This window comes from Suricata suricatta, chromosome 3 (genome assembly GCF_006229205.1).
Source record: "Suricata suricatta isolate VVHF042 chromosome 3, meerkat_22Aug2017_6uvM2_HiC, whole genome shotgun sequence".
NCBI lineage: Eukaryota > Metazoa > Chordata > Mammalia > Carnivora > Herpestidae > Suricata > Suricata suricatta.
The window spans coordinates 146,169,990-146,182,166 of record NC_043702.1 but is presented as its reverse complement, the minus strand read 5'-3'; the positions used below and the strand labels follow the sequence as shown (position 1 = coordinate 146,182,166).

Here is a 12,177-nt window from a genome sequence, read left to right as displayed (position 1 = left end):
CAGGCATCCCCATAAAGACACATTTAATTGCAGAATGGGCTCTGTGCTATAGAGGAAAAGATGAATTCCTTGAAAGCTTATATATATATATTTCTCTTGAAAGCCTAACATCTAGTAGTCTCTCAGTAAGTGCTGACTGAATGAATACCGCTCTCCTGAGGCACAAACCACTGCTCTAAGAGGAAGTTAACCATTACGTGGAGAACTATTTGAAGTGTGTTATCCTAAAGTAAGAGTTCAGGGATCTGAAAGAGGTGATATGACTCCTAAGGCAGCATGACTTCTAAAGGTATGAATGAACAACCCAGGGAATCTCGCATGATAATCATGGACTGATAGCAACATAGTGATCATTCTTTTTTTTTTAATATTTTATTTATTTTTGATACAGAGAGGGACAGAGCACGAGAGGGGGAGGGGCAGAGAGAGAAGGAGACACAGAACCGGAAGCAGGTCAAGGCTCTGAGCTAGCTGTCAGCACAGAGCCTGACCCACGAACGTGAGATCTGACCTGAGCCGAAGCCGGAAGCTTAACCGACTGAGCCACCCAGGCGCCCCCATAGTGATCATTCTTTGATGATGATGATGATGATGATGATAAGATCCATTTTTCAACCACAACTTCAAAAGGCAGCTATTTTATATCCTTTGTGTCTCAAGGCCAGTACAACATTGTGTCCACAGATAGCAACACTATATTGCACACACACAAATCTGTTAACATGGTATTTTTCATGGTGAGTGTTCTTCCCATAGACATACACAAAATAGACTCATTTTGTTAATATCCCCTCTTCTTATTTGTGATAGGTCATGCTCACACCACATTCGTTCTTTACTGTAATATGCTTCTCCATTAGTAGTTTCTCTCTATGTCTTCTCCTTCTTCCTCTTCCTCTTCTTCTTCCTCTTACTTTTCATCTCTCATTCTCCTTCTTCTCCTTCTCTTTCTCCTTCTCCTTCTTCTTTACTAAAATGAAAACTACCAGAGGCAAGATCCTAGTGTGTACGTCCTGGTCTCCCAAACACCTTGCACGGAGTTCTGGATGCAGTCATTGTTCAGGTACGTACCAGTTTGACTATCCCCCCAAACCCAATAATTATTTTTTCTCATAATTATTTTTGTCTTCCAAATATTATAGGTAACCCACAGAACCCTTCCCTTGTGAGGGTGGATATGAACTCTATTCTTTTATTTATATATTGTTTAAATTTTAACTAGTCTTCATGTCCAACGTGGGGCTTGAACTCATGACCCTGAGGTTAAGCGTTTCATGCTCTACTGACTGAACCATCCAGGTGCTCCTGGACTATTCTTTTAGAAGCAAAGTTTGAGTATGTATACAGGATATAGGAAAGCCAAAAATTTTAAATATAAAAAAAAGACTGAATAAATTATAAAGATGATTTAGGATGAGGAACACAAATATTTAATATTGGAAAAAAGGTCTGGCCATATTTGTACTATGCTGCTCCGTATATTATAAAGTCTGTTGAAACTGCATATGTATGGTCACTGTATTCCTGCACAAGATATTTAAAGTGGAATTTTCTAATCTAGGCCTCATGAAACTTGCCTCACACAGAATATTTTCCTGAAAATGTGTGGTTGTTTTTACTACTTTGGTTTCTGAAAATTTAGCAAAACTTGTCTTTAGATTCTACCAAATCTCATTTTAAAATGTATATTTAGCAAGTTGAATATACTGATGAAATGCTAAAAGCAAAAATTCAAGCATTTTATTCTCAGTATATTTAGTGGAATTTGTTCATTTTGCTCAGTTTATTAAAGGGTCATTAAGTGATCAACATTTTGCAGAATCTGGGTCGCAGGAGTGCAAATTAGATTATGTGAACATATTAGAACAATAATTTACCTTCTACTCTTCCTATACAACTTGTAAAAGGACAAATATTGGGTCAAAAATAGCCCATTTAGAAATTCTAACAATATATGTTAATAAAACGAGAAAAGACATCAACATCCTATATACATAGGGGTAATGATTCTAAAGTCATATGATTAAGTGTTTTTTTTAGGTTTATTTATTTTAAGTGAGAGAAAGAGAGAGGGTGGGTGGGGGGAGGGGCACAGAGAGAGAGAGAGAGAGAAAATCCCAAGCACAATCCTCAGTGTCAGTGCAGAACTCAACTCCAGGCTTGAACTCACAAACCATGAGATCATGACTTGAGCTGAAATCAAGAGTCAGGCACTTAACTGACTTGAGGCACCCAGGTGTTCCCATATGCTTAAGATTTTCAAAACCAAATATGCAGGAACTGATGTATTCAAACAATGAAAACCCTTTCCTCAAAAATAGCAAAAATAGTTACCTTGGGAGAAATATACTTAAAGCATGATGTTATATTAACAATATTGATAAATATTGTTAATATATATTGTTGATATTATGTTAATACATGTTGTCTTAATACAGTGGTTTTTTTTTTTAAGTTTACTTATTTTGAGAGAGAGAAACAGAACACATGAATGGGGGAGGTAGACAGAGAATCCCAACCAGGCTCCACACTGTCAATGCAGAGCCCAATGCAGGGCTCAAACTCATGAACTGTGAGATGATGAGCCGAGCTGAAGTCAAGAGCCTGAGGCTTAACCAACTGGGCTACCCAGTCACCCCTTAATACATACTGTTATTGATGTTGTTAAAGTTGAACTATTTTTAGAACCCATTTTTTGATACTGTTTTCCAAAGCCAAGGAACACAGTTTTGGAAACCTTTGCTGGTATGGTAGTCAAGGAGATGTGCTGCTCAGATCCCTCTTCAAGAAAAGACTTGTTTGGGGGCGCCTGGGTGGCTCAGTGGGCTAAGCACCTGACCCTTGATTTTAGCTCAGGTCATGATCTCATGGTTAGGTTGGTGAGTCTGAGCCCTGCATGGTGCTCTGGGCTGACAGCACTTGCTAGGAACTCTCTCTCTCTCTCTCTCCCTCTGTCTTTGCTTCTCTCTCTCTCTCTCTCAAAATAAATAAATAAACATTAAAAAAAACAAACCAGTTTTAAAAACAAAACACCAAAAACTTATTTGTTACCTGGCTGCCAAAGGGTGTGTCCAGCTGACAGCTCCACTTACTGGCTTGTTCAGTGTTGACCTCGGCTCTCAAGCTGAGGGCATACTCCTCTCAGAGGGGTCTCCACCAGTGTCTACGCAAGGCTTGTGTGGTCCAGCCGTTTTGCCTAACATGGAGCATCTGTGCTGGGGAACCTTTGCTGAACACTCTCTGCTGAGCTGGCAGAGACATCGCCAGGTGTATACCTTAGCCTGAGATTTAGCTCGGCCCATCTGGCTTTTTCTCCTCTTTTCTTCCTTTAAAATTTTTTAAAAATATTTTTTAAATTTATTTTTGAGAGAGATAGAGAGAGGCAGTGCAAGCAGGGGAGGGTCAGAGAGAGAGGGAGGTACAGAATCTGAAGCAGGCTCCAGACCCTGAGCTACCTGTCAGCAGAGAGCCCGATGTGGGCTTGAACCCACGAACCATGAGATCATGACCTGATCCAAAGCCAGACGCTCTACCAACTGAGCCAACCAGGTGCCCCTCTCCTCTTTTCTTCCTAATTAGGTGTTACTCACTGATACACCTCTTGCACTCTTAACCTCGTACCATTTAATTTCCAGAGGAAACAACCTGTGAAAATTGGTAATAAATTCTTGCATTTACTTTTTGAAAAGTGTAGTGCTTCATATTTACTAATCACCTTCTAACTACTAGACATACAAGAAAGAACAAGACAGGGTCCCTACTTTGAAGGGCTCATTATGGTCTGATGGAAGTACAAATAGACAGGCACTGATAACAGAGCATAATGAACAGTTTGGTGGAGTAAGTACAACATAATGAGACTTAGTGAAGCCTTTGGCAAGTCTGGGAAGATTTCTTAAACACATCATTTCTAAAGTGATATCTAAGAAAGCCTGTGGAGAGGACGTAATATTCCAGGAAAATGAAACTGCCTGCCTAAAGGTTTGGGGGTCAGTGGGAGAGTATAAGGCATGTTGGATGAATAAAAAGTAGTTCTGAAAGGCTGGAGCAGAGAGACAGGAAGAAAATCTTAGAATAACTGAGAAGAAGTCCCAAGAGGGAGAGTCTGGATTTTATTCTATTCTGTGTTGAGGATCAGGTAGGGAGAGGAGCAAGAGATGAAATCAGAGAGATAAATAGGGACTAGGTTAGGAATGCCATTTGTAGACTATGTTAAAACATTTAATCTTTATCATGAGGATGAGAGGGAATTAGGAAGGCAATTTAAAAAAACCAGACCGGATCTAAGATTGACAAGAACCATTTGGATGCAAGGAGGAAACTCCATTACCAGGAAGTGGGGCGGCAAGGAGGATAGTTAAGGAGCTGTTGCAAAATGTCGGCTGGCAGACAATGGCAGCTTGGACTAGAATAATGACCGTTGGGATGAGGCTAAGTAGATAAGTTTGATACATATGGAGGTAGAATTGAATAGAGAGAGTTAAGATAGATCACCAAATTTTTGGTTTAGGCAACGTGGCTGATTGCCGCTTACCAACCACAGGAAACCTGAGAAGGATTTGCGGCACTCTTGCTGGCTTGAAAATAGACAGGGCTACACAGTAAGGCATATGGGCAGCCTCTACAGCTGAGAGTGGGTGACAGCCAGCAAGGAAGTGGGGTCCTCCGTCCCACGACTGCAAGGCATTGAATGCTGCCAACAAAAAGGACAAGCTTAGAAGTGGGGGTGGCATTGGAGGTGATAAATTGATAATGAGACAAGAAAGTATTACTTCCAAAGAGTCAACAGGTAAGTGGAGCTATGTAAGAGCCAATTTAGTGCAATTGCCAAGCAAAAAGTACTTAGGTTTTGGGATATAGGAGTAAAGGAGTCTTGTGAGATAAATGAGTGTGTGTGTGTGTGTGTGTGTGTGTGTGTGTGTGTGTGTGTATGTGTTAAGGAGCTTAGGGGTTGAGGATAGGAAGTGTGTAACAGGATAGTGAATGCTTTCTGAGCAAGGGAAGAAGAAAGAAGAAGATCCTGTATGTCAGTAGTTGAAAAGACAGCTCTGGTCTTTGGGAGGGAAACTAAGACAGTGATTTTACAGGTGAATTACAACAGAGCAGATCTCACTACAGTGCTGTAGAGCTGGCTGGGGCCTGGGGTAGACTAAGCGTGAGGCACACGAAGCTGAGAACTGAGAGGTTCCACTCAGGTGGACAAGACCTCAGAATGGTCTTTCCTACTCTGGAGTGGGCATCTTACTGACTACCTACCCCTGTTCACATTACATCAGCCCCTGGAATTCAAGAATAACTTAGGAGAAGCCCCAAGAGAGATTCTGGAGTTTCTTCTGGACTGTGGGTTAGAACTAGAGTAATATTTTATCATAGAGTTATTCATTATAATTTGCGCTTTTGAAGCAACAGCCAAAGAGGTCTGTTTGCTGCCACTCCAGAAGAAAAACATTTAGGATACCTTTGCTTACTTGGAGTGTCACCCAAATCCAGACTGAAGACACTTGGGAATAATGTGTTTCTCTGATTTTCTTGTCATCCTGAAGTTAAATCCCCTGATTTATATCAGAGTTCAGATTGTGTCATAATTGCCAATGTGGAATGTTCACTTGTTTAGTTATTTTTGGTAGGGTGTACCTTTCTTGTAATCTGGAGCTGGGAAACATCCTGAAAGCAGGCAGCATTTCTTTTGGTTATATGCCTGATATATGCCACTATTTTAAAAGTGGAAATTGTTATATCATAATGGTAAATTATATTTACTTACGCATTCAACAAATAAGGGTTGAGTGCTTACTATGTGCTAGGTACTGTTCTAAATGTCACAAATGAATAAAATAGAAAAACTTACCTGCTTTCGTGGAGAGGGAATAAATCAAGTAAATAAACTATATCTTACATTAGATGATGATAAGTACTCAAGAAGAAAATAAAGTCAGGGTGAAGAGGGAGCCTCTGGGGGTATGTTTTAGGACAGGGTGGCTGGGGAGGGCCCCACTTGGAAAAGAAAGCCGAGAGTAAATGGGAAGAAAAGGCACAGGCTGTCTTCAGTAGGCATCTTTATCTGGTACCTTATCAATACAGTTTACTTTTAAGTATTTGAATGACTCAATAATGCAGTAACATGTTCTTTTTCTAAAGATTAAAAAAATTTTTTTTTAAGTAATGTCTATATCCATCATGGGTCTTGAACTTATGACTCCAGGATCAAGAGTCTCCTGCTCTACCAATTGAGCCAGGTAGGCATTCCAGTATAGTAACAGGATTGGCCAAAAATTTTAAATGTAACTTAGAAAAGTTTTATGCATTTAATTTGTTTATCACGGAGAGAGTTTGTCTCTGTCAAAGTAAGAGGTGGTGCTTGCTTTATCTTAATTCACAGAGAGAGACTCTAATCTTTTAAAAAAAAGTTTCTTTATTTAGATAGTGTGAGAGACAGAAGATAGAGAGTGCAGGGGAGGGGCAGAGGGAGGGAAAGAGAGAATCTCAAGCAGGCTCCACTCTGTTAGTGCAGAACCCCATTTGGGGCTAGATCTCACTAATAGTAAGATCATGACCTGAGCCACAATCAAGAGTCTGACACTTAACCAACTGAGCCACCCAGGTGCCTCAAGACTCTAATCTTGAGCAACAGTTTTGACCTGAAATCTAACTTCTGCCACTTTTAAGAATTTCTTCCTTTGTATACTGGATACTTGATAGACAGTGAAGGAAAACCAGCTTGCTTAGAATGAAGAGCAATCTAGTGAGACAATGTTACAATTTGGGGGAAGCTTAGAGAATACTTAGTTACTCCCCACTTTGTTACAGCAAGAGAAACTGAAGGACTGACTTAATTAATGATTATTTCTTGGCAGATTAGATCTCCATCTTTCTGTCTTAAGTTCACCGATCTCTCCATTAAACTCCATGGTCTCCCGAAGTAATGATGAGGAAAGAATATTTTCATTATAGGGGCACCTGGGTAGCTTAGTCGGTTGTATCTGTAACAGGTTCAGGACCTTACAGTTTGTGAGTTTGAGCTCTGCTTTGGGCTCTCTGCTGTCAGCACAGAGCCCACTTCAGATCCTCTGCCCTCCACTCTCTCTGCTCCTCCCTAGCTTGAGCGCTTTCTCTCACAAAAAATAAATAAATATTTAAAAAGTATTTTTATTATAGACCTCTCAGTGCCCGCCATTAAGGCTCAGCTGTGGTTTTATTTTCTTGTGAATCGATCATTCCCAGAAGAGAACTGTGAACAAGTTAGAGGGAATTTGAACACATTGCTCGTGCATTAATTCCTCATCTTCTGAAATTTCTTGCTCCAGGTTGGCTTCTTGAAACAAGCCAAGGAATAGCAAAGTCTATTCCAATTAGCTCTCGGTGCATGATGTTTTCTGAGTTATCCCCCTGGTAGCTTCTGATGGTCAGGAAAAGAAAACAAACACAGTGACTGACAGAGGAAAAGGAATTCTGTTATTCAGATTATGGATATGTACAGAGTGGTTTGGATGGGACCTTGGAAAATTCTGCTGATTCCTGTGGAAGTATTTATGTTTTGATGGCATGTCACTACGGATAATCTTACAAAATGTAAATTGAAAAAATACGGGTGGGTTGAAGTCAGGGATGTTATGTGCCCAAGCCATTTCTCCCAGAACCTTGCTGGTTTGTAACTCCTGCTTAATACAATCCAATATTTTTGCTATCTGTATTCTTTACTACATAGTTTCAGTGATATAATGATATACCTTTAAATCTCCATACATTTCCTTATCTAAGATGATACTTTGAAAAGCTTGAAGAGCAATACAGACGTGATCTGTTGAGTCTGAACAGATCTTCCCAGGGGGTGTGCAACAGGCTAAAGGGAGAATGGGCCATGACCACAAACTAATTCATGAGCAGGTGATAGCAACTTCAGGCAGGATCAAAACACAAAATCAGAGTCAAAAAGAGCACATGCACAAGACAATGGAGATTGGAACTCCTGTGCAGGGGTGAGGATGGAGTTGTGTGGGCAGGGTTCTGCTGCAGCGGTGCCTCTGCTAAGGCCCGTGGCACAGCCCCTGTGGCTTGTGTCGGGAAGACAGGAGGGGCAGGGGCTTCCTTGGTTTTCAAGCCATAATGTTCTAACATCTGTTGATGAAACCTTTCCAGGTTCCTTTAGAGACAGGCTCACTCTGGTCTTTGAGCTACCAAAGCAATTGTTTTTCTTCGGTGATACTTCATAGGTCTGCACTATCACTTACGTCACAGTCTCTACAGACTCCTCTATAGGACAGTGCGTTGCACATACCAGGTACTCAAGAAGCATATATTGACTTGAGTAGATAAGGCCTAATTCAGATAGAGCTTTGCTCAGGGCCTGGCACATAGCCATTCTTTTACTATGAACCATCCTTCTTATTACCACAAACATTTATTGAATTGAAACAATACATCGAAATATAAATACTTTGTTCTGCCAACTGGTCTTCTGGATTGTAACACTTATAAGAATTTGGGAATACATTCTGATGATAAAAATATAATATATTTGGGGTGCCTGGGTGGCTCAGTCAGTTAAGCATTCAAATCTTGATTTTGGCTCAGGTCATGATCTCAGGGTGGTGAGAGTGAGCTCCATGTTTGGCTATGCACTAGGTATGCAGACTGCTTGAGTTTCTCCCTCTCCATCTGCCCCTCCTTTCTCTCTCTCTTTTCCTCAAAAAATAAAGAATGTAAAACATGGGCTGCCTGGTGGCTCATCTAGTTAAGCCTCCAACTCTTGATTTCGCTTAGGTCATGATTTCACAGTTCATGAGTTCAAGTCCCGTATCGTGCTTTGTGCTGACAGCACAGATCCTGTCTGGAATTCTTCCTCTCTCTCTCTGCCCCTTCCCGACTTGTGCTCTCTCTGTCTTTCAAAATAAATAAATAGAAAAAAACACTTAGAACAACATAGAATATTTTTAATGTCCACAGAGAAAACTGTGTTTTTTTAAAAAATATTTTTATCCATTTTTGAGACAGAGAGAGACAGAGCATGAGTGGAGGAAGGGCAGACAGAGAGGGAGACACAGAATCTGAAGCAGGCTCCAGGTTCTGAGCTGTCAGCACAGACCTGACGTGAGGCCTAAACTCATGAACTGTGAGGTCATGACCTGAACTGAAGTTGGACACTTAACCAACTGAGCCACTCAGGCGCCCTGAGAAAACCGTGTTTTAAAATATTTCTTGTCTGATAACTGATACTGAACTAAGGACCTAAGTTGGATTGATTTGAAACAAACATCTGAGACTTTAAATATTTTGAGTCCACAGAGGCCATATTTGGAATACAAAATGACTAAGAATAAAAATAATCAAAACCAACGTGCATTTATCACTCAAGACCTATATAGAAAGAGCCTTGGAAAATTCAAGAATGTTCACAGAAATAAGACAAGACTTCCTAAAGCTTAGGAGTTGCCCCATAAGCATGATGTGTTGGAAAGCATACAATACAAATGGGAGATGGTAAGGATAAGAGAAAGAGAACAGGAACTCAGCTGCAGCCTGGTCATGGTCTTGGACACTGAACCTATGACAATATTCCTATCCATGGACTAATTCCAATAACAAAAATCTGTTCTTTCATGGTTTGGACACTATAAACTATGACTTTTCAAGGATTCCCATCAACAGGGAAGGAAATGAGTTTTCACCATTTTGTTATCTTTGTTTGTGTAATTTATTTGAAAAAAACATTTGTTTACATTTGTTTATTATTGAGAGACAGAGACAGAGCATGAATGGGGGAGGGGCAGAGAGAGAAGGAGACACAGAATCAGAAGACAGGCTCCAGGCTCTGAGCAAGCTGTAAGCACAGAGCCTGATGCAGGGCCCGAACCTGTGAACCACGAGATCATGACCTGAGCCGAAGTCTGTGGTACAACCGACTGAGCCACCCAGGCACCCCCGTTGGTGTGGCTTATGACATGAGTTTCTTGAATATAGGAATGAATTATAACGATATGTACAGTGGTGTGTACTACCTACAATTGATACTTCCTTATCATTTTAAATATTTTTAATGTTTGTTCTTTCATCATAGGTAGATGTTAAATCTGATAAAGGTAAGAATTGTGTTTATTTTCTGTGTATCTCTGAGTATGTCATTACTGAGGATTATAAGTTAACTTTGATTTAATGATTTGATGTAACATTTAAACCAGTTGGATTTAGTGAAGAGCGATGGCATTTGTCTTATGAAGGCTGGCAGTCAGTCTGTTTGGAATAGTTTACTCATATTAGGGCATTGATTTTCAAGTATTTGGGGGATCTTTTTTGAAAAATTCTCATTTTCCTGAGATTAAAATCTATACTGTACATATAATGAGAGTGAACACCCCACCTAGAAGTAATCCTTGGCTCCTTCTGGAATCTCTGGTTCAGCCTACTTGCCTCCACGGTAGCCTCCACCATGTCCATCAGGGTGACCCAGAAGCTCCTACAAGGTGTCTACCTCTGGTGCCCGGGCCCTCAGCAGTGGCTCATTCTCCAGCACACGTGGCTCCCACATCAGCTCCCCAGCCTTCTCTTGGGTGGGCAGCAGCAGCAGCTTCAGAGTGGCCTGAGCACCAGCATGAATGTGGTTGGGGGCTAATCAGGGCAGAGGGTCTGGGGGCACCACAGCTGATGCAGAGAGCCAAATCCTGTGGAGCCTTCTTATGCTGGAGGTGGGCTCCAATGTCCAAGGGTGTGCATACAGGAAAAGGAGCAGTTCAAGACCCTCAATGGCAAGTTTATCTCCTTTATCGACAAGATGCACAATCTGGAGCAGCAGAATGAGATTCTGGAGACCAAATGGAGCCTCCTGCAGCAGCGGAAGATGGTTCAGAGCAACCTGGACAACGTGTTCGAGAGCTACATCAGCAGCTTTGGGTGGCAGCTGGACACACTGGCCCAGGAGAAGCTGGAGCCAGAGGTGGAGCCTATCAACTGGAGGGGCTGGCAGAGGACTTCAAGAATAAGTAGGCGGAAAAGACCAAAGAGCTTGCAGCAGTGGACACTGCATCTGTCAAGAAGGCTGTGGGTAAAGCTGCCATGACGAGGCTGAGCTGGAGACCCACTTGGAGCTGCTGGCTAGCGTGTGAAGCTGAGAGCCGAGAGCAGCCGGCAGATCTCTGACCCCTCTGCATTTCACTCTGTGGACAGCAGCCTCTTCCTGGACCAAATGGTATCATTGCCAACGTCAAGGTCCAGTACAAGGAGATCGCTAACGGCCACCCGGCTGAGTCTGAGACTATGGACCAGATCAAGTATGAGAGCTGCTGGCACTGGCTGAGAAGCACGGGGATGACCTCCGTCGCATAAAGATGGAGATTTGTTAGATGAATCGGAACACTGGCTGACTCCAGGCTGAGATGGAGGGCCTCAAAGGCCAGAGGGCTTCCCTGGAGGCTGCCCTTGCTGATACTGGGCAGCATGAGGAGCTGGCCACTAAGGACACTGAAGTCAAGCGGAGGCTGCTCTGCGGCGAGCTGAGCGGGCCACGGCAGGACAGATGTGTGAGTACCTGGAGCTTGTGAGCATCAAGCTGGTCCTGGACGTGGAGATCGCCACCTCCTGTAAGCTGCTGGAGGGCAGGGAGATCCAACTGGTGTCTGGAATGCAGAACACGAGTAACCATACCAAGGCTGCAGGTGGCTGCTCAGGTGGGCTGAGCTCCGCCCACTGGGGAGGCCTCAGGAGCCCTGGCCACAACTACAGCCTGAGCACCTTCCAGCCCAGCTTCTGCTGTGGTGGAGCTCCAGTTCCTTCAGCCGCGTCAGCTCCTCCAAGGATGTGGTTGTGAAGACTGAGACCCACGATTGGAAGCTGCTGTCCGAGTCCTCTGACTATCCAACTGAATAGCCACTGTGGTTGCTCCCAGCCCGCTCACTCCTGTGGCTGCCATAGAGCCTTTGGGGGAAGGGGCTGTGCAGGGCAGCTATGGGAACGGAGGACCCATCCGAAGCCCAGTCCCAGTCCTCAGTCCACCCCCTCTGGGGAGTCTACTGCCCTGGGCATTCCCTCTAGTCTCTGCCCCCAACTAAAAGCCAATTCAAGTGTAAATAAATAAATAAATAAATAAAGCCCCAGTTGGTCCTGCTAACCACTCGCCCAAGTCCCTAAAAAAGAGTGAATAAGAATAGCCATTTTTGCAACACATAAATAACAAGTGTTTAGCCCAGA

At 42.6% G+C, this 12,177-nt stretch overlaps 1 pseudogene; it reads left to right on the top strand.

Annotated features, from left to right (window-relative positions):
- The first annotated feature begins 10,408 nt into the window (after window positions 1-10,408).
- Window positions 10,409-11,856, top strand: LOC115287122 (annotated as a pseudogene).
- Window positions 11,857-12,177: the final 321 nt, after the last annotated feature.